The sequence below is a fragment of the Mus caroli genome, unplaced genomic scaffold (assembly GCF_978045245.1).
Source record: "Mus caroli unplaced genomic scaffold, Mus_caroli_1 scaffold_12, whole genome shotgun sequence".
Taxonomy (NCBI): domain Eukaryota; kingdom Metazoa; phylum Chordata; class Mammalia; order Rodentia; family Muridae; genus Mus; species Mus caroli.
This window is the reverse complement of record NW_028227267.1, coordinates 60,889,732-60,911,299: the sequence shown is the minus strand read 5'-3', so window position 1 is coordinate 60,911,299 and position 21,568 is coordinate 60,889,732. Positions and strand designations below refer to the sequence as shown.

The 21,568-nt window shown below is 42.3% G+C and overlaps 1 protein-coding gene and 1 pseudogene across 3 annotated transcripts in view; both read right to left on the bottom strand.

Annotated features, from left to right (window-relative positions):
* The window catches only part of Kif13b (kinesin family member 13B), a 159,051-nt gene that overhangs the window by 115,879 nt on the left and 21,604 nt on the right, over positions 1–21,568 (bottom strand). The window lies entirely within an intron of this gene.
* Positions 17,719–20,269, bottom strand: LOC110309620 (E3 SUMO-protein ligase NSE2 pseudogene; annotated as a pseudogene).

Sequence of the window (21,568 nt, the reverse complement as noted above, 5' to 3'; positions counted from 1 at the left end):
GGTAGTGGTAACACAAGTCTTCAATCCCAGCACCCATGAAGCAAAGGCAGACAGATCTCTAAGTTCAAGGCCACCCTGGTCTACAGAGTGAGTTCCAAGACAGCCGGGGATACACAGAGAAACCCTGTCTTGGAAAAAAAAAAAAAAAGGAGGAGGAAAAAGAGGAATAATAGAACCCAGGGTGGTGATATAAATCAGTGGTATAATATCTGCCTAGCATGCAGAGGGTCTGGGTTTGATTCCAGCATATACATACATACATGTATATATACATAAGAGCTCTTTTTGTCACTGCTACATGTCAAATGCCTGCCAATTTTTACTTCTCATAACCTACAAAGTAGGTCTTGAGCTGTCTCACAGTACTAAGGCAGAAAGATCGAAGAGTCAATTAACTCATTCATCAACAATGTTGGGATTCAGACCCAGGAGTACCACTGGAAACTATGTTCTTTCCACTTTAACATTTGAAGTTAGTCCCTTCCCAACACCCCACTTCCTCTTACCGTCCGGTCCCCTAGCCATGTCACAAGACGTGGGAAGACAAATTAAGACAATGTAGTTTAGGAAAGTGGAGAAGAAAGTGCTCATTTTAAATGACCTGGTTTAGATTTTGGATTTTCCCCCCTTACTGTCTTTTCTCATCTTTAAATAGAGTGTACAGCAAAAGAAAACAGGCTCAATGGAAAGCTGTGGAGACATGTGTGCATGAGGCACAGAGCTGATGTTTCCACAGCTCTTGGTTCAATCTTATTGAGAGATCCCAGTCCTTACTCCTTCTGTTGTCCTATTTACCAACCTACATTCACTCTTCCACGATGGCCTTAAAGAACCAAGTGCAATGAAATGACCCTGACAAACACAACACTGATAAGTAACTCTCCAAGGAGAACTGCTGCCCAGATAGCCCGTGTAAGCACTCAAAGCAGTCCACCTGGGATTCTGCTCCCTACAACAAGAGCAGTACAGTAGTTTCAAGTCCAATATTTCCTATCTTCCATTCATTCAGCAGGGACAAGGTACTGAAGAATAAACCCATTTGGAAAGCACAACCAAAGCCACTTCTCCCATAACTTCATCAGTATGTAATGTGACACAGGGTAGTCACAGAGGCCAAGACTGGGCTTCAGAATTTAAAAGCCTGGGTCTGAATCCTGTCTACCTCTTTTATGTCATGTAGGGCAGCAACCTTAACCTTTCCAGGTTCCAGTAACAAGGAGACTAGAGAGATGGCTCAGCAGTGAAGAATGCTAACTGATCTATAAAAAAATATGGATCCCAGTCCCAATCTCTGGCCTCTCACAAACACTTAAAACTCCAGCTGCAAGGGATCCAATTCCACCCTTCTGACCTCAATAGTCACCTGCATGTGCACATATGCACGTACACACACAAATAAATCTTTTAAAATTATGTAGTTAGGGGCTAGAGTGATAGCTCGGTGGTTTAAAAGTCTTTGCTGCTTATAAACAGGGCTCCAGTTTGGTTTCCAGCACCTACATGGTTGTTCACCCTTAATCATGTAACTCTAGTTCCAAGGGGATCAGGTGCCTTCTTCTGGCCTCCACAGGTACCTGCACATGCGTGTGCATATGCACACAAACACATAATAAATCTTTAAAGAGAAAAGAAAATACACATTTCGCAGAGCTCCCTAATCCTTTACAATGTGTACTACATTCAGCAACTAACTACAGGTGATGCTGCTGCCAGCCACTGCCACATCAGCTCCTTCATCTGATATCCTTGGCAACCACCAGCCCAAAGCCTGCCAAGTCTGAGGTATTTGATGAATGTTTATTGAAATCAGAGACTATGAGCTAAGCATGGTGATATTGACCTATAATCTCAGCATTTGGGAGATGAAGGCAGGAGGACCTTAAAGCTAGTCTCTACCACGAGGTAGAGGTATCCTGGTCTACATGAGACTATATCAAAATAAATAAAGTTAAGCAGAAGCTACTTATTAGGAAACTACTAGGGCTGGAGAGATGGCTCAGCGGTTAAGAGCACTGACTGCTCTTCCAGAGGTCCTGAGTTCAATTCCCAGCAACCACATGGTGGCTCACAACCATCTATAATGGAATCTGATGTTCTCTTCTGGTGTGTCTGAAGACATGATAATGTACTCACATATATAAAATAAATAAATCTTTTCTTAAGCAACTGTTGAATCCCACTATTGATCTGTAAGATGAAAGGAAATTTTCAAAGAGGGAAGTAAAACATGAGACTGCAGAAAGGAACCAAGAGGTCAAACCTACTCCATCTTGGGACCGGCCTCCATCTTTAAAAAAAAAAAAAAAAATTTTTTTTTGACCTACACATAAACCCAAGCTACACCCAAATACCAGAAAGGACCCCATGACTTGTCCTTGGCCCTTACGCCAAAATTACTCTCTATCTACTTCCTAACAACAGTCAGTCAAAGATTAGTCTGATTGTTTCAGGTGTACTTTCAGATTGTTTATGATTGTTCAGGGTTTTCCTTCAGAGCACCCACCTGTTGACTTAAATTCTATTAGATACCTGCAAGGCTAGACAGCCCCTCACTCGCTCCCATTTCCTATAAAACCTTGTCCTACTGAAGGTTCGAGGCTTCGCCACCTTCCTGTCCTGCTGTCTCAAGGTAGAATTAGAGGAAAGTCCAAGCCTGAACTTGTAATAAAGAGACCTTAATGCAATTACATCAGAAAAGGCTGCTTTGTAGATTTTTTGTTTACAAACGCTTCCTGGCACAGTATAATATCTTTGAGAGACCATGAGAGTGAACAATATTTGCTCTTTACCAACCTGAAAATATCACTGCCTTACAGCAGATGGAAAAAAAGCCAACCAAACATTCGATCATAAATCATAGTCTGAGATAAGGGCATTTCACACAGGCTGTGGGTTAGAGTATGCAATGAGGTTAGCATGGGCTTCTAAGACATTCTGTGCAATTCATGAATGCCCATAATATCACATGAGCTGGTGCTGAATCTGATCTCAGCCAACCAGCACTTGGGACCAGGAACTGGTTAACCAAGCCCATCATGAAAGGTGTGGTAAGTATGTGTTACAAAGACTGGCTGTAAGCACTAAGATTCCTGTAAGCATATGGTGTGAAAATCTTCAGACTCGATCATGTACCTACAGAAGTGCCCAAAGTTCAGGTTACTCTTATACCCACCCACTCGGCTTAGACTCTCATCTGTCACATTCCACAACTGTGGGAGGAGGTTGGGAAACACTCCCCAAAATGTCTAGTTAGAATTGGCCACACTAATCTGTCATTCACTATCAGGAGCCTCTTTTCCTAGTCAGGGAAGTCAGGCATGCTGCATTTACATGGGAGTGAGGAGTGAGGAGTGGAGTCAAGGCAATGTAGTTGGGATGCTGTCTGCATATTAGTGCACCCCTGACCTCACACAGCCTCTCCATCTTACACTGGCATGCATTCTCATACACAAAGCCAGAAAATAAACCAGATCTCAAAAGGCTCCTTTGCTTCATGTTGTACAAGCATCAGATGGCCGTGACGGAGTCACCAGACTGCACATTTAGGAAATGCACCAGTCCCCATCTAATCAGGTGACAATGGTGGTGTAAGCTGGGGAGGATAATAAAATCCTACCCCCAAAAAGCATTCTTTAGCCAGGGAGGAAGTCATAACAGAAACAGATGAAAACAGGCACAAAGAGAACAGAAACTGCTAGAAAAAAAATCTACTCAGAAACATCAGACTTTATTTATTACATGAATTTTTGTCTAAGTTGAAAACTGAGATGTATAGATTTCTGGGCTGGAAAATCCTTCACCTATTCTTAAAGTCTGGCATTCAGAGAGTCTTTCCATCTTTGGCCAGTATCATGTTAGCAGCCTCTGACCCGCTGTCCCATCTACAGTTACACACTAACTGTCCTCACGGTGTCATTAGGGTGCTCTTGTGCTGAGTGAGTAGTCTGGAATCACAGAGCAGGACAGGCCTAGTTTTGACTTTGGGCAAGTTACTTAATCTTTCCGTGCCTGTTTCTCATCTGCAAAAGATAAATAATAATGAAGATTAGAAAGGTCAATACATGGGAAATGCTCATAGCCAACCAGGCTTCTGACTTTGCATTACTCACATGGGGTTCATTCTCGAGCTTCTCTCCTTCTACCCCAAGGTCATGCTGTCCTCTATATCCTAAAGGCCTTGGCCTCAGAACCCTAAGCACAGCACCCTCATCGCATATAAAGTAATGGGAACATAGTCATCCATTTGAACAACCCAGAGATAATGGCTGGCCTGTGATCTAAAATACCAACCAAGAAGGCCCACTCTAGAGCAGGGATTCTTTGGCACAGAAACTGAAGGAGATGCTCTGTGAACCCAGATGACCAGGGTTACACTGCCACTTCTCAAGACCTTCTCATAGAAATGGATGCACCCCTCAATTACTGATGTAGTTTAAGCAGAGCCTGTAACTCTTACCACCAACAAACCCACCTGCTTTCCTATCACGTTCTAATTGTTGCAAATGTTTGTTTGTTTGTTTGTTTGAGGGGGTGCACATATGAAAATGCACTTAAGTACAGTGCCTGCAGAAGCAGAAAAGGTCATCCAATGCCCAAGAGCTGGAGTTACAAGGGTTGTGAATCTGCCTGACATGAATAGGTAATAGGAACTGAACTCAGGCCTGTGCTGTCAACAACTGAAACATCTCTCAGCCCTGTTGCAAATATCTTTAAATATCATATACACCCAACACAATTTCAAAGTCTAAGTGATTATTCCCAACACTTGATCTGGCTGGTTAGCACAGTAGTAAGTTAGTAAGTGCAAATTACTACTATTGCACATTTCTAAAAACATTTCTGATAATTATACCCCAGAACAAATCTGGTCTCCTTTATAATCCTATGTATCTCAAGGACGGGTTTACAGGCTTTATCAGCCAAAAGGGTTCCTGCCAAAAAAAAAAAAAAAACAGAGTTGATTTCTGCTCTGGAAGCAGTTTTTGCATACCCCCAGTTATTTCTTTTTCTGATCAACATTAAAAGGGTTACAGCAAATACTAAAAATAATTTTTCACTGAAAAAATGTACAGCATTAAACATAGATCAACCAAAACTGGATGGAGACACATCTTTCCTGGGAGGGCAACTCACAAGGAGAAACCAGCCTCCTATCCTGCTCCCTTGAGAGTGCTCTTGAGTAGGGTCCTACCTGAACTCTGATCTGGTCAGAATACCTGCTACATGTGTCTCCAGGGAAACTTTCCAGCCAGGTACTTGTCTAAGAGATGTGACCTCACTGGCCCCTAGCAACAGCACTGAATGACTAATGTTGTGGCTGTCTGCTACTAAGCATGGTGCAGGACTCAGCAAGGTTATATTGTAACTTAGCTCCTGGTGGAGTGGTTGGGAGGGAGACATGCCCTTATGCCTAAGTCTAGTCATAGAAAGCTACTATATTTCACTATAAATGATCACATGGCTTAGATGAGTCTAAAACATCCTACTGTGCTAGCAATAGCAAGCTCCATGAAGCCAAAACCACTGTCTTCTTCAGGTCAATGCTCCTAAAACACAATAAACGGGTCACTGAGTACATTAGTGAAAACAATACTCTTAGCTACTGATGCATATTCACCTTTCCCTTATCAGGCACCTTGCCAAGATCAAAAAAGTTAGGTGCCAATCAATAGCCCAGGCCATGAGTGGAGACTCGTACCTATTGTCCTAGCACTCAGGGTGCTAAGGCAGCAGGAGTCTAAGGAATTCCCTGTCTCAAAAAACCAAAACTAGTAATAATAGCTATAAAATAAATGCTGCTTGTCATCAATGGAATATCCAAAACTTACATTCTTTATTCATCACTTACATTTCCAAGGACTGTGAACTGCCTATCTATTCGACTCCTGACAGCTCCTAAGCCCGCTAATCAGGACTAGAGTCCTTCTAGTTTGAGAATGACAGTTCTTTGTGCAACTGTAACCAATTCTGAGCAACAGTATGCCAGTTGATGCTCTTCAGAGAAATTCCACAATCCTGCCATCTGGAGATTAATACATACATATAACTCATTTGTGATACTGTCAGTAAAAAGAAACCTGATGTAGCTACTATATGCTCAACCCAATCAACAAATTCTTATTCACTGCCTAGCACACACCATGTTCAAAAAAGCATGTCTCTTAAAATACAACACAGTCTAACAAATTATTAAAATAAGTCTACCAGGACACAATACCAATTATCATTTACTAAGTATTATCATGAGCCAGATGCTTACATGAAGAGCTGGCCATGCCTACTGCAGCGTCCATGTGTTGCATAGAGCCACCACCTCCACCTCACAGAGAAAGCAGCTGAAGCTCCAGGAGGTAATATGAGCTTCCAGATTTACTCAGATGGTAGCAAGCCCCAGAGTCTAAGCCCTACTCTTTATCAATCAACACTGTCTCTTCCCATCCCACAGCTAAGAGCTAAGAGTAGCTAAGAGCTACTAAACTCTAGCAGCACTGCCTCAATCCTTGTCTTTCCAGTGCTTTGGGGGTTAAGCCATTCGAGGAAGAATAGGCCCAACCTCTTCCTATAAAGTGTGTTCTCTGTAATGATCAGTACCAAGTCCTAGGAGGCCAAGGGTAAACAGGAAGCTAAACCAATGGCCCGTGAGGCATGAGCAGAAGACCTGGCACACAGACAGGCTACCTCAAACTGAATCTTCTGCAAGCTGAGCATAGCAGGAGGAGGGGGAAGGGGGCACAAGAAAGTGTGTGACTGTGTCTCAGTGAGTCTGGATAGAGTTCAGGCTGAGTTGGCAGCAGCCAAGGCTGAAAGGTGATCAAAGGCTCCGAGGAGAGTAAGACAGAGGATCTGAAGCAGCAGCAGCAGCAAGGTGTCTGATACAAGTGAGTCTGAAGATGCATGTGAGGCTTCTGGAAATGGCAAGGCACAAGTCCTATTCAGCACTGAAGTATATCTGGCCTAGTACCCTACTCGACAAAAATGGATGAAGAATGCACACAGGCTCAGCCACTATACATCTTGTACTCAGAGTGGGGATTTTCAGCCAGAAGGGTTTTCTTAGACGACACTGCAGGCTGAGAATAGCTTAGTGATAGACCCAGCACCACAAAAGTAAAATAAAATCTGCTCTTAAAAAACATAAAATTAGAACCAGTCAGTGGTGGCACACACATTCTTTAATCCCAGCACTTGGGAACAGAGGCATGTGAACAGCAGAGCTGGAGGCCAGCCTGGTCTACAGAGCAAATTCCAGGACAGCCAGGGCTACACAGAGAAACCCTGTCTTAGGGGGGAAAAAAAAATCAAAACAAACAAAAGGATGGAACTGTAAAATTGGTTGAACAGTTAAGAACACTGGCTGTTTACTCCCACTCCCACTCCGGCAGAGGCCCTGGGTTTAGCTGCCAGCAGCACCACATAGTGGCTCTCTCACAACTATCTGTAACTCCAGTTCCAGAGGCTCCAAATGCCCTCACTGCCCTCCAGGGGCACCAGGTATACACATGGTACAGTAACGCATATGCAGGCAAAACATTCATACACATGAAATAAAAAGGTGAAATTAAAGAAATTAGACTTAGGGCTGGAGAGGTGGCTCAGTGGTTAAAAGCACTGACTGCTCTTCCAGAGGTCCTGAGTTCAAATCCCAACAATCACATGGTGGTTCACAACCATCTATAATATGATCCGATGCCCTCGTCTGGTGTGTCTGAAGACAGCTACAGTATACTCACATAAAATAATTGTTTTTAAAAAGAAATTATAATGGCTATCATAAATAGTATCAAACATGTACACAGTGATCATATTCTGATGACATTCAAAATTTTACAGTGATCTGTCTTTTAACTTAGGAATGCTTTTAAGTTTTTGTTAAATAGCTCTCTCTGGTACATATATAATCACATCAGTCCATCTTGACAACAGCAGAATATTGGTTTTCCAGCACTGGGGCATACTCAGTTTCTCCCATTGCTGTCTTCTTTATAATACTGAAAAGAGAGAAGAACTTCATATAACCCACATGACTCCCTTACTCTGCAGCATGTGAATCTCATTCTAACTCCCCTTTTAAAAAATCTCCAATCACACCAAAATCCCCTCTCAAGTTTTTCTGACCCCGTACACCTCTCTGTAAGCAAGAGTTAGAAGGCTCAAGAGCAGGGAATCTTTGCCCACTGCCCCAAGACACTGCAGTAAATGCCCAGAACTGCTCATTCAACACGCTTTGGTGAACACTGCCAGGACCTTCAGAAATATCACAGTTTGAGGCTGGAGATAGGGCTCAGTAAGTAAATGCATGCCTTGCAAACATGAGAACCTCAGTTTGATGCCCAGAACCCACATAAAACCCCTGGAGAAATGTGGCATCTATTTGGAGTCCCACACTAGGGAACTAGGGAGGCAGACAGGTGGATCTGTGCTGCTCACTGTCCAGCCAGCCTAGCCTACTCAGTGAGTTCAAGCCATAAGAGCCTGTGTTCATTCGTTTTCTCTCTCTCTCTCTCTCTCTCTCTCTCTCTCTCTCTCTCTCTCTCTCTCTCTCACACACACACACACACACACACACACACACACACACACAGTCAACAGCATCATAGATACTTAGGATTAGCCTTTGGTCAGCAAATGCACATACAAACACACACTAAATAAGTAAAATAAATAAATGAAGTATCACAGATTGAATAAGATTCTGCAGCAACCTAGCTCTGCAGCAACATAGAAATGCCCTTTTAAATAGTGTTAGTTGGGGCTGGAGAGATGGCTTAGCGGTTAAGAGCATTGATTGCTCTTCCTAAGGTCCTAAGTTCAAATCCCAGCAACCACATGGTGGCTCCCAACCATCCATAATGAGATCTGATGCCCTCTCCTGGTGCATCTGAAGACAACTACAGTGTACTTAGATATAATAATACGTAAATCTTTTTTAAAAAATAGTATTAGTTATAAAGAAAAGTACGGTACTTTTTAGGGAGGAGGGGGTCTCACAATATATCCCAGTCAGTCCTCAAACTCTATGCATCTCCATCCTCTCCTTGAAATCCTCACTTTCCTCCAGCCTCAGCTCTTAAGTGCTGAGATTCTGTAATTCTGTGTATTTACCACAAATAAATAAATAAATAAATAAATAAAATAAGAAAAAATGGGGATGGGGCTAATAAATCTCAAAGCCCAAGGTAAAAGTGAGGAAGAATAATCTTTGTCACAGAAGCCGGAAAGAATCTGTACTGCTGGGTTTGTCATAGTGATACACACCTTTAATGCCAGTATTTAAGAGGTAGAGGCAGAGGCAGAAGCAGGCAGACCTTTGTGAGTTCAAGACTAGCCTGATCTATATACCGAGTTCCAAGCCAGCAAGGACTACATAGTGAGATCCTGCCTCAAACAAACAAACCAAAAATAAGGAGAAATAAAAAGTGGGGGAGGGGGAGACAGAGTAGAATAGAATAGATTTGATTGGAGATTGGAGAGATAATTCAGCAGTTACAAACATTTGCTGCTCCTAGAGAGGGCCAGGGTTCAGTTTCCAGAACCCGTATGGTGGCTCATGATTGTCTGTAACTTCAGTTCCAAGGGAGCGGATGCATCTTCTGGCTTCTAAGGCCACACTATTCACACATGGTTCATAGACATGAGTGCAGACAAAACATTCATACACATAAAATAAAAATAAATATTTTTTAAATGAATCTACACGGCTGGGCTGGTGAGATGGCTCAGTGGGTTAGAGCACCCGACTGCTCTTCCGAAGGTTCAGAGTTCAAATCCCAGCAACCACATGGTGGCTCACAACCATCCGTAATGAGATCTGGCGCCCTCTTCTGGAGTGTCTGAAGACAGCTACAGTGTACTTACATATAATAAATAAAAAAAATAAAAAAAAAAGAAAAAAAAAAAAAAGAAAGAATCTACACGGCTAGCCAAAAAGGGAGAGGCATATAAGAGCTTTGAGAATAACAAATTGGGCCTGAGGAAGTGAAGGCCTGGTCAAAGGCTGTTTAAACATATAACAAATTTGAGTTTATACATGAAGTGTCCTAATTTTTAAATATTCAAGCTGTAGGCTAAACCAAGCACTCTTCTGGGAGGCTCTAGTCCATACATAGTACCCCACATGCAACATCTAGTCTATATATATCCCATAAGCAGTGTTTCACGTACAGGAAATTGGGTACGTTGTCCAGGAACTACAATCCTAACTGTAGGTAGCTGGGAAGCAGTAAAGCATCATCAGTGTCACACACAGAAATCAGAGATGGTCAAAAGGACTGCAGAACAAAGCTGTGTGCTGTGGACACCTAAAGGATTCCAACAGTGAGACTGTCCCCCCAAGAACATGCCTAGTGAACAATGGAAGTCCACTCCTGGGAAAGTCGCATCATCAAGGATTGGAAGGAAACTCCCAAGACTCCAGACCGCCCTTCAAACCACTGTTTCAAAGGCAACATCAAACAGGGGCCTTGAGAATAAGTCCAGGCAGAACAACGGTAACTAGCGGGCATTGTGGGGGCAGATTCGGGTCCAAACATGCAGCTCATCTGCAGCTCATACCCAACTTACTCACAAACCACAAACCACATGGGACTGTAAGTGTACCTGCACTGTATGACCTGACTGCAACCTGCCATATGCAGTCAGGTGAACACTATCTGGGGCATCATGTCCATACTCACAAAGTGCTGGGATTGTTGGGGCAATTCTGATTCCAGACTAGCAGGTTAGTGAACTCACCGTCATTGACTAACTAACTTTAAGGCAAATTTACAGTATTATGATTATGTTTAACAGCATCCAAATGTTGCTGAGTAAATGGAATTTTCCTCAAAACAATATATGAATGAAGAAAGAGAGGAAGAGATGGTAGGACATTGTTAACCATGGATAATGGCTTTACATTATCTTTCAAGTTTTCCATAACAAAATTCTTTTTTTTAATTTGTTTATTTATTTTATGTATATGAGTACACTGTAGCTGTACAGATGGTTGTGAACCATCATGTCGTTGCTGAGAATTAAACTCAGGACCTCTGCTTGCTCCAGCCCTGCTCACTCTGGCCCAAAGATTTATCTATTATTATATGTAAGTACACTGTAGCTGTCTTTAGACACACCAGAAGAGGGCGTCAGATCTCATTACAGATGGTTGTGAGCCACTATGTGGTTGCTGGGATTTGAACGCAGGACCTTCGGAAGAACAGTCAGTGCTCTTAACCACTGAGCTATCTCACCAACCCCATAACAAAATTCTTAAAATGAAACGACAAATGTAACTTCTACATTCTTTGTGATCCTTATTTAAATTCCATTTCAGTTCTTAAAGGTGGGACAAAGCATTACTGGCTTTATATATTGGTCAGAACATAAAAATACATGCATTTTTTACGTTTCATGACTATGCCTCACCCAGCAGTCTTGGCCCTGAGTTCAATTCCTAGCACCACAAAACAAACAATTTTACTATAAGCTTATGTAAATTAGGCTTGATAAAGGTGAAATTTACAAGATACTGTGTTTTTTAAAAGAACTCTTATGTATAAAAGTTAAGGATTCCAAGCCAAGTACTAATTTGCAAAAGAAACTTCTCCTAGGAAACCAGACAACGCTCAGAATAAAGCCAAACCACTTCAACTCTTGAATCGGAAAAATCCATGGAAGAAGTGTATCATTCCTCTCCACTTTCTAGCTTTGTTATTTGGGGTCTGTTCTTCTTAGACATGTTGTCCAATGATTGATAGCAAGATAAATACAACTAAAGATTAGCAGATTGTCCTCTTAGCTTGATGAATGTGACACTCGATGCACAAAATGTTGAGCTGATCAGAAACCTCCCCAATGTGCTGTGAATCGGCTGCGTTTCTACATCACACTTCTTCACAAGTGCCATTGCCTTGTCTTGTACTGCATCAGGGGCAGTCCAGTAGTCCAGCTACTCAGGAACTTAGACAGTACACAGAGCCTTGTCAGGGAGCTATGATGTGATGGCTAATTTCCAGTGGCTGGACTTGGAATTTTGTGGGAGACTGAATAAAAGGGAAAAAGAGGAAGCCAGCTGAGCACCAGCATTCCTCTCTCTACCTCATGAGGGACAGTGGAAGAGCTGCCTCATGCTCCTGTCATAGCGCAGCCATATTGCCCACACCTTCCCTGCCGTAATAGACTGTGCCCACAAATAGTGAGCCCATTCTCCCTTAAGTTGTTTCTGTCAGAGCAGCGAGAAAAGTAATTGATATAGATGCCAAATAAGAACAAAGTAAAGCAGATCTCTTTAGGAAGGTCTCTAATGCCAGGGCTTAGAAGCTGTCCAAATTTGTTTATAAGATATTTTCTCTAATCGATCATATACTGACAATTTTATATTGAATTCAAAATTCAGGGAGATTCGCATCAGTTGTAACTTAACCTGTTCTAGACTTACTTTCTGCTGACATAAAGTGGATTCCTTGTTTCATCAAATATAATTATCCATGCAGCATTTTCTAAAGTTTATTCCTTTTTATTACCAATGAACTTCATAGAAGCATAAGCAGGCAGTACTCATATACCAATGACAATGATAAAATATAAATTATAAGTCCAGCCTGTGGTACACTTAAGAGATGGATGCAGGAGTATCAGAAGTACAAGGCTATCCCAAGTTACATACTGAATTCTACATGAGACGCTGTCACAAACATAAATGTATACACATATGTCACATACTGATTCTGTGGCAGCCATCCTTCATAATCTTTATTCAGACAACCTTATTAACGGGCTATCAAACAGATCAGCTTAGCAGTCTGCTAGACTGTGTTAGTAAACTTGGCCAAAACTATACTTACTGCAATTTGATCATCTGTTTCTATTAACTACACAATGAGCTGCACTCAACCACAAATACTTTCTTTACAATTTTTCCTGACTCGTTTTCATAACCATGGTCACACATACATGATTTACACGATCAGCCATCATAGTACTTCCGTAAATGGGAGGCTGTACAGAGCCATCTACAACCTCACGCTCCAGCCCGCCCACATAATTAGGGTAGACAGACTCCTGGGGGAAAATCTCTTATGAAATTAAATCAGACGTGCACGGAGTCTCCAGAGAAGCACTTTCTATGCAGGCAGAACTGCTGGCCTCGTGTGGGTCATTTCACAGCACAGAGAACAGGCATGTCCATTGTGCATGCCATAATTACATTTTGCACGACTTCCTTCAATTAAAATCTTCATCTAAATGAGCATCCATCTAGCAACAGAGAAATTTTTAAAAGTCATTATCTAATATGACCTAATGACACTTTCCACTAATAAGATATTAGTTGGAAAATTACTTCATATGTTTCAAAGAAATTACCAGCATAAGCCCTAACCAAGATGTTGTGCAAGAGAAAAGGAACATGGTCGCCTGACTTCCCAGTGTGTTTTACAAGCTCCGATCTGCACACCCACCAGGATCAGAGTGAAAGAGGGTTGGGTTGACTTTGCTTGTACTAATTCACTAATTATCTAGCTTGACTAAACTGATGCCTCTTAGCACCTCAGAAGGGACAAAGAGGCTTCCGGTGCCTTGACTAAGGGGCTGAAATCCACATCTCAGATGCGCTCAATAGATCAGCAGTCCTAACCTCCACACTGTTCTCTAACTATTAAGTTCAAGCAAGGAGGACAGGGACAGCATCCTATGTCTACTATAAGAGCTGAGACCATGACTTTCTTGTTGGAGCCTGCCCCAATGTATTAGAACAGTTCATCACATAGGACACTAAAGAAATCAGTATCTGGGTAAATCAAGATCTTAAAATATCGCTAAGGTGGGGTAGGGGTACTGTTGATCTGTTAATATTTTTGAGGCTGGTCTCATGACTCATCAAGTTTATCTCAGAGTCAACATGGAACTGAGGCTGCCTCTTCCAGACTGCAGGTGTGCACCACCACTCCTGGCTCGAAATCGTGGCATCTAAATCTCTAAATGCTTTCAACCTCAAAAGTTCTATTTTTAAGATCTGACCCTTGGTGTGGGAGAGTCACAAAGGAAGAATCATAGAAGACATTCCACTTTAACATACCAAGCATGGTGTTAACAAACAGACTCACACAGAGCACACACAGCACAGCTGGAACAGAAAGCAGAGGGCTAAACAAGAAACCAGAGTAACTGGACAAGCAGCTGGGAGTGCAGTTGATATGAGGGAGCTCTTTCCTTTTCAAGTTTTGGGGCTGATGCTTAAAGTAGCCACTCTTAAGAGATGCAATCTCTTCAAAGAGTCAGAGGTACAAGACAACAATTCACTGCCAACAAGACACAGGAGGGGAAAGCTTCTGGACTCTTTTAATTTTTAAGAGAAAAAAGAAGACAAACAGGATTTGATAAAATAATACCAAGTGTCACTTTCCTCCCCAAAGTTGACGGTAATATTATGTTTATCTTCCTTTAACCCTTTTGCCTTTAAAAGTCAGACATTAGCTTTTACAAGGTGGCTGATCTTTTCCAAGTCAAGCTTCCGGTTTTTTATGGAAAAGGGGCATTCATGCACATTCATATCCTGGGCATGATCTACAAACACACACACAGAGTGAAACAGTAAAGACATAAAAAGTGAAGATAAAAACAAACACACACACAACCTCAGGACACCAAGGTGCAGAAGAACGAGGAACCAATCAGGCAAGTTTAAAGCACAGGGAGGAGGATTTGCTCAACCAAGCGGACAGGACATAAATCCTTCCTTCTTGTTTGTTTGGTTTGGTTTGGTTTGGTTTGGTTTGGTTTGGTTTGGTTTGGTTTGGTTTGGTTTGGTTTTTCAAGACAGGGTTTCTCTGTGTAGCCCTGGCTATCCTGGAACTCACTCTGTAGACCAGGCTGGCCTTGAACTCAGAAATCTGCCTGCCTCTGCCTCCCAAGTGCTGGGATTAAAGGCGTGCGCCACCACTGCCAGGCTAAATCCTTCGTTCTTTAGACCCTTTCTCATGCTATAATCTTCAAATTTCACTCAACTTTTAAAACCCTTTCCAAAAAGTCCTAGTTAATAAACATAACGGGGTTCCAGTTTATAAGAACATGGGATCCAGATTGGTAGCCAAGGGCTAAAGCTGACCAGACTTGTTTTGTTTGGACAGCACAATGTTTTATTTTGTGTTTCCATTGTGGCTTTGGGCAAGACACGCACCCCCCAATTAGCCGAGGTACCACCAATATCCTCAAGATGACCCAAAGAAACCACCCCTCCTGAACTGTCAAGAACGCGCAACAGTGCGAGGCTTTGGCAGTTCCTGAAAGGTTAAGCAGTTTCCACATTACCCAGCAATTCCATGCCTAGATACCCACCCACGAGAAATGGAAAGGCGTATCACATAAACCATGTACACAGGCAACATTATTCACAAAGCCACAGAGCCGAAAACAACCCAAGGCCCATCAACGGCTGAACAGGTATACAAGATGGAATTCATTTTCAAAAAGAAGTTCTTGTCAAAGCTATAGCAGGGATAAACGACACCTAAGGAAAAGAAGCCAGCCAATCACAGATCACTCAGGGGGGCAATTCATTTATAGATGGATGCCTTGAGAATTAGCCTCTAACTAGAGGTTGGAATTTTAGTCACCTAACCAGCCTTTCCACTTTTGGTGAAAGGCCAAGCATTAGGGACAGTTCAACCATGTGACAGTAACTATGCCTTTGTTCTGAAAACTCTGATTTAAAAAAAAAAAAAAAAAAAGCACTTGTTGCATAAACCGACAGCCTGAGCCCACATAAAGATGGAAGAAGAGAACTAACTCCTAAAAGTTGTTCTCTGACCTCCATACACACCATGGCTCAGGTACACACACACACACACACACACACACACGAGTGTGTACACATACACACAATGGTAATAAACTAAATTAAAAATGTTTACAAACTCTGGACACAGAAGTTCACTGGTCCCTCCCTGGCTAGTGACTACATGGGTGTGCTGGGATAATAGCATACGCTGACTGCAAGTGACATGCACATCATAAGGTCCCCATTTCCACCCAGACCTTGTCCTGAGTCTTTTCAGGTGGCTGATCCTTCTGATTTGTACCCTTTACTTTAAAGCGCAGTGCTTTCACTGTGTTCTTATGTTCTGGCTCCAGAGATTGGAACCCAGAGTCTCCTGCACATGTTTTCCCTTTGAGCTACCCCCACCCCCAGCAACAAAAGAGCAGTGTTAAATGGATTGTTTCCTGCATTCTGTGAACAGAATCATCAAACCAGAAAGGGATGAGGAAGCTACAGATGTATATCCACATGGAAAGTGGATACAGCCGGGGACCCAGTTAGGCCAGTGTGTTACCCAATCTTGTGAAGGACTGTGGCCTTTCACCTGTAGTGAAACTGTGGCCTTTCACCAGGCTGACTAGGTGATCACTATAAGAACTGAGTGCAGTACACTCAGCTGTGGGTTGAGCAGAGGAGGTGGCTGTGGGGGAGGGTCCCTAGAAGGAAAGGTGAGCTCAAGGAGTCAGGCATAATAAGAGGGACACCTAAGGAAAGCCGGTGCTGTCTTCTTTATCATAGCACAAAATCTATTCGAGAAAAAGACTGGAGGATACTGAGAAAGGATTAGATAGCATCTTTTTGGTGTGTAAAATAAATTGAGTCTGCAAATTAAGCTGAGATACATACGCAGGGTTAAGGGCTAGTGCTGAAACAGTGGAGATGTCAGTCACTTTGGAGAATTGAGAAAGGGGCAAGTAGAGATGTCCTCAAATGTGTCCAAAGGAACACTATACCATGAGCTGTTACTACCTCTGTCTGAAGAGAAAACACATCATGCTCCAATAAACTGGGAAATGAAGAATAAACAATGTGGCAGAGCTCTTCACTGCAGGACCTAATGGGTCCATTCACATAGAAATGTACATCTCTAAACTGCTCAAGACAGAACCACTGCCTATAGTTCTCAGCCACACAGGACTCACAGTTCTCACACTGTGGATACCTCAGAATGCCCCAGTCTAAGAAATAGCAAAGCAGAGAAAAAGGCTGTCAAGTGTCATTGTTGGCCCAGCAGAACTCAGAGACTCACTGTTCCCGAATGTAAACCACCGGAAAGCAGAGAGGGTAAAAAGTTACATTTTAGACAGCTATGTCTGAGAAATGGATTAAATCTATGCATTATACATTAGTACATATTATGTATAAACCTGTGTGTGTGTGTGTGTGTGAGAGAGAGAGAGAGAGAGAGAGAGAGAGAGAGAGAGAGAGAGAGAGAAGAGAGAGAAAGGGGGGGAAGCACCAAGCCAGATTGCCAATTTGACTAGAACTAAAATGAACTAAGAGATAAGGCATTAGGATTTTCTTTTTTTTTTTTTCTTAAAGTGCATTTATTGGAGAAACAGGACTCAGATGTGCGTCCAGTGTGTCCAGAGGTAAGAAGACAACCTTGTGGGGTGAGTTCTTTCACTGCTTAGGTCCTGGAACTGAACCCATCAGGCTTGGATGAAAGGATTTTACCCAATGAGTCATCTCACCAGTCCTGTGAAGGGTTTCTTAGCAGGTTACTTGAAGTAAGAAGTTCCAACCTAAATGTGGGTGTCACCCTTGCAGTGGTGGCCAAATAAAGAGCAGAGCAGTCAGTGTGAGGAGAAAGGCTGAGCAGCCTCCAAGTTCTTGGCCACAGCAGTGTAAAGACAGCCACTATTGGACCACCTACAGTGTGCCACGTGAGCCAACTGACCAATCCCCTTTCTTTTTCTTTTTCTTTCTTTCTTTTTTTTTTTTTTTTTTTTTTGAGGATTATCAAAGTTTTATTTAAAAATTCAGAGCACTTGAAAATAAAGAATATAATGTACTTGTGTTTTTACTGTGTAACTTAAAAAATGCTTTCATTTACAATTAGCCTTCAAGGGTTACAGCAAACAGAGCGCTGCTCGGCCAGACCCATTGCTGTCTACCCTCACTCTCTGGTGGCTGGCGGGGAGGTAGGCTGCTGACATCCCTGTGGGCAGGTGGCTTGCTCCTACTCAAAGTGGTGTTTTTTCTTCTTGTTGTGGCTCCCGATTAACCTTCTCAGAGCTTCATCCAGAATAAGATCTGACATTCTCATGTCTGTGTGACTACAGCCAATGTTTGGGCAACTCGTTCATTGCCTGCTCTACTGGAATCCTTATTCGGGTCGAATTCACTGTGTCTTCCATCTTCTTTGGGTTTCACTAATTGCTTCTTCAGCTCTCTCAGCTGTTGCTTGAACTGCACGAACTTTTCATTCTCTTTAAAGTCGGCATCAGAGTTCTTATCCTGTAATACCAAAAATTTCTTCTCCACCAGTAATTTTAAACCCGGTACTTTTTCTGGACGTTCTTCTTTTACATGATTGATTGTAGACTGGAAGGCCTTAACATAATGGCTTAGTTCTCCATCCACTTTAGCAAACTCAACCATGGCCTTGTCCATACTGTACTCACTACTCACTTCAGTTTGAGTCTCCACAAGGTCCAAGGCAACACTAGAATCTGTGTCCATTCCAGAGCTGATAGAACACTAGAAACTGTGTCCATTCCAGAGCTGATAGAGAATTGGAAGTTTTTTAAGGAGGAGAGAGCTGAGGGATATGTAATGTGTAGAACCTGAACTTTGAACCGTATTGAATCGTCCTGGCATCCTGAAATTGTTACCTGGCTGTCCCACCTAGCTCGGTGATATCTAACTGAACTTGCAGGCCCAGACCCGATTCCTTTCCTCCCAATCCCCTTTCAAATTGTATCAATTCTGTTGCAGAGAACCTAACTAATGCAGACTAGTTCATAATACATCAATCTGTGCAACACAATCCTCTGTTCAAATAAAACCTAAACATTAGAATAGAAATTAAATAAACAAATGAAAGGCAACCCCTAGGTTCTTAAGAGTTTGTAAAACTGCTAAATCCCAGGCCAAGTGGTTGGTAGCCCACGCCGTTAGTCCCAGCACTCAGGAGATAGATGCAAGTAGATCTCTGAGTTCCAGGTCAGCCTCGTCTACAGAATGAGTTCCAGAACAGCCAGAATTACACAGAGAAACCCCATCTCAAAGTAACAGAAAGCAGACAAAAAATTTTTTTGCTAAATCCCTAAAGCTGTTGTCTCTTGTGGCTTAAGGATTCCTGGGCAGCTCCCAGCATTCCAAAGGGCCTGAAGGTCAAAATTAGTTTCATGAGAATGCTAAGACATTGATCATCTAATTGTGTTGATATAAAAGCCAGAAGTGGCAGAACTAAGGCAGAAGGATCAGGAGTCTGAGCCTGATCTGGGAGAGCTCTAGACCAGCCTAATGCTGGCATCTTACGAACAATGACCCTAGTAGTAGTTACCATGTTCTTCACCATCATAAAACCACAGCCGATAAAGAAAAGGAGCCTTTTACAGGTAGGAACATCCTCGATAAGCTAGTGCTTACAGAGTTTGTCCCGACCCTTGGACACAGATTTCTTGTTTGTGTTAAGTTGGTGGAACAGAAAAGACAAAACCCTTGATTGCAGAACCAAGTAGGAAACCAACTATGGGAACTGAGGGTTGAACTCTCTCAGAATGCAGTTGCTACCAGACAGGCAACAACTCCTGTGTGATGATGAGTATCAGCTGTGATCACACATGAAGCAGAGAAGCCACCCTCAAGCAAATGATGCCCTAGAAACCTGCTTACCTATCACGATCACAGGCACTAGACACTAACTATGACGAAAGATTATTTCAGATGTTTAAGAATGGAGCATGCTACATCATGTTATCAAAAGTAGTCACAGTGCAGTGCTCCAAAATATGGAGGGGGACTGTTAAGACAGGATATCTTCCTGTGCAGTCCTAGCTGGACTCACAGCAATCCCATGCTCGATGTTAAAGGTATGCACCAACACACCTGGTATCTAAAATGCTAAGTTAAATTACACACTGAAGGAGCTGGAGAGATGGCTCAGTGGTTAAGAGCACTGACTGATCTTTCACAGGTCCTGAGTTCAATTTCCAGCAACCACATGGTGGCTCACAACCATCTGTAATGGGATTTGATGCCCTCTTCTGGTGTGTCTGAAGACAGGACCAATGTACTCACATATATAAAATAAAATATTTTTTTAAAAATTTACACACTGAAAATGTTACTAGTTTTTTTTTTGTTTGGTTGGTTGGTTTTTTGTTTCGGTTTGTTTTTTTCGAGACAGGTTTCTCTGTGTAGCCCTGACTGTCCTACAACTCACTTTGTAGACCAGGCTGGCCTCGAACTCGAAATCTGCCTGCCTCTGCCTCCCAAGTGCTGGGATTAAGGGCAAGCGCCACCACTGCCCATGTTACTAGTTTGTTTGTTTTTTTTTTTTTTTTTTGGTTTGTTTTTTTTTTAAACCTATACAAGGTAAGGAATTAGTCATTCATTAGTCCTCAAATGACTTGTAATTATGTTGCTGATGAAGATTTGGAAAGCCCTAAGGATGGGTCTAGAAAGTCCAATTGGTTCTAGGTAAGAAAATAATCTCAAAAAGATATTTGATTAAAATACAAGTACAGAGAGTCTACATGGGAAAATAAATATATAAGTTGTCTCCAGTGGGTATTCTGTGTAATGACATTAGAAAGGGGAATACAGTAGATAATATGTTCCCTATAATGTTAGTAAGTAAGGGGAAATCACTTCTCTATGTGATAAAATGTTCCTTTGTTCATGAGCAATGACTTAACCTTTCTTTCCAAAATCAGTTGATGCTAACAGGGATCAATACCCATGCACTACAAACATGCAATCAGAGGTCCTGTCGTGTGTGTGTGTGTGTGTACACACGGGTATACAGGTACATACAGGTGCAAACATGCACATAGAGGCCCAAGGTCAACCTCAGGTGCCGGTTTCCAGATGCTGCCCATCTTGTACCTGACCTGGAGCTTGACAAGCCCCAGAGAGCCACCCATCACTGCCTCCTAAGTGCTCAGATTGCCAATGTGTGACACCAGTCCCAGCTTTTTTATATGGGTTCTTAGGACTGAATTCAGGTCTTCACCCCTGCATGGCAAGCACTTTGCTAAGCTCACTCTCCTGCCCAGAGAGTTAAAAGAAGGCAAATTTGTCATTAATTGCCCAATCAACATGGGAAAACTCAATAAAGCTTTCAGATCCTAAGCCAGTGAAATGATTCAGTGGGTAAAAGCACTTGTTGGGAAGCCTGATGGCCTGGATTTGATCCTCTGACGCCCTAATAAATGTGGAAGGAGAGAACCAGACCAATTCCATAAAATTATCCTCAGACCACACACAGAGACACACACACACACCCCTACCTTTTTATTATTCTTATTTATACGTGATTATTATACCTTTGTGTGCTCATGTGCCACTGTGTGTATGAAGGAGTCTGTGCTGTCAAAAGATGTCAAAACCCTGAACTGAACTGTGTGCAGCTATGATTCATCATGTAGTGCTGGAAATAAACCTGGGTCCTCTACAGGAGCAAGAAGACCCACTGAAACTTCTCTCCAGCCCTAGTAATCTTTATTCCTAAATTTCTTTTTTTTAATGATTCAAGGATTTATTAAGTCATACATGCAAAACCTACTGTTAACTGCATTAGCAAAAGATCAATGTAAAAACACT